At 39.2% G+C, this 1,517-nt stretch overlaps 1 protein-coding gene across 1 annotated transcript in view; it reads left to right on the forward strand.

Annotated features, from left to right (window-relative positions):
* Positions 1–1,517, forward strand: part of LOC118341292 (RNA-binding protein Nova-1-like) — a gene marked incomplete at its 3' end in the record, with an annotated part of 57,731 nt that overhangs the window by 44,718 nt on the left and 11,496 nt on the right.

Below are 1,517 nucleotides of genomic sequence, written 5' to 3' on the forward strand. Positions count from 1 at the left end.
GTGTGTGTGTGTGTGTGAGCTGGGACTTGGCTCTACACTGAGGACACGTAGCCTGAGAAAGTGAAAACTGTGCAGAGCTTCACGCATCAAAACATCCTCAACTATACTTGAACTCTGCCGGCTTGTTCCTTCATGCACTGCTAGTAAAACCACCCCAGAATTCACTGAAATGCACGCGTCTCTTCCAACATGACATAAATCCGCATTGGAAAAGCAAATAAAACTCTCTGGCTGAGGCGGAGGACTCGTACTGTAACTCTTACCCAACTTTTACACTGTGAGAAACTTGATTAACAAGGGAGCAGCATTTGGATTCTTTCTTTTCAGTTTGTGTGAGCAGAGGAGAAATGAGGACCGCCAGCGAAACTGCCAATAAAAGTTTCCTGACTTCCATCCAGTGTCGTCTCATGTCACAGTTTTGATTGGCAAGAGCAAAATGAAGATACAAGCTTCTGTTAATTTTCCGTTTAATTTTCTCTTGAGAAACAGCAAAAGCAGGGAATAACAAGTGTCACCTGCTCTGATCCTGATCAGTTAACAGCACACTTCTTGTTGTATTTAAGCAGCTTAACCACCCAGCTACGGATCTGGCAGCTCATTAAAACTATCTGATGGTATGAAGGCAATACTGAGAGTTAAAATCCATATCAGGACATTACTGTATTAACATATTCCCCCCCATATCAATGTAGGACTATGATATGATCTTATCATGATATAATTTTACACATTTCTGTTGTCAAAATTAATTATTCAGAGCAGGCTGTAGTCAACATTGTATGTAGTTAATTATTAAAGGGTTGAGAATAGTTTTGTTTTATGTTATGCTAGATATTAGATTATTTTAATTTTACAATAATGGTATATATAAGTATATAAATATGTCATACATCATCAGATAGATGAAATATGGCAAATCTATCCCAAAACACATCACCTTTATGCACAAAAAAGCCTCACACTCATTTGCTTGCAACACTAATTTGCGAAAATCATTTCACATAATTTTGTGAAATGATAACACAATAAGATCCTAATTTAATAAAAGTCTAAGAATCTATTGACCCGTGTTGCACTTTTTTTTATATTGAATCGACTAAAAGCTGTAAATGTATCATTCCTTCTTCTTCAGCTGGAGTAGGTGCATCAGTCTCTACAATCCTCCTTCAGCTGGACTGTAAGACAAACCTTCCACAGAAACACTGCCAGGACCCTGTGTGCGCCCTCTGACAGCTGAGAGGAACATAAAAAGTTTGAATTTTACACACCGCAAACCGTCACAGTGCAACAGTAATCTCAGTGAGAGTAATAGAGGTGATTCATTCTGCTGCCGGCCGGCTGGTCTCAGATCCACGTTTCAGCTAAAAGTTTCACTTTAAGAGAGCTGAATAAGAACGAGGGGAGGTCAGACTCCTGTGTGTATAATGGACATGACTTTAATTAGAGGTAAATGACAAGAGTTTCTGATGGAAACAGGAGTACATGCCTGTACAGCTCTTTCTCTCCCTCTCTCTCTC

This window comes from Morone saxatilis, unplaced genomic scaffold (assembly GCF_004916995.1).
Source record: "Morone saxatilis isolate NCDOM2014 unplaced genomic scaffold, NCSU_SB_2.0 Contig8, whole genome shotgun sequence".
In the NCBI taxonomy this organism is placed as follows: domain Eukaryota; kingdom Metazoa; phylum Chordata; class Actinopteri; family Moronidae; genus Morone; species Morone saxatilis.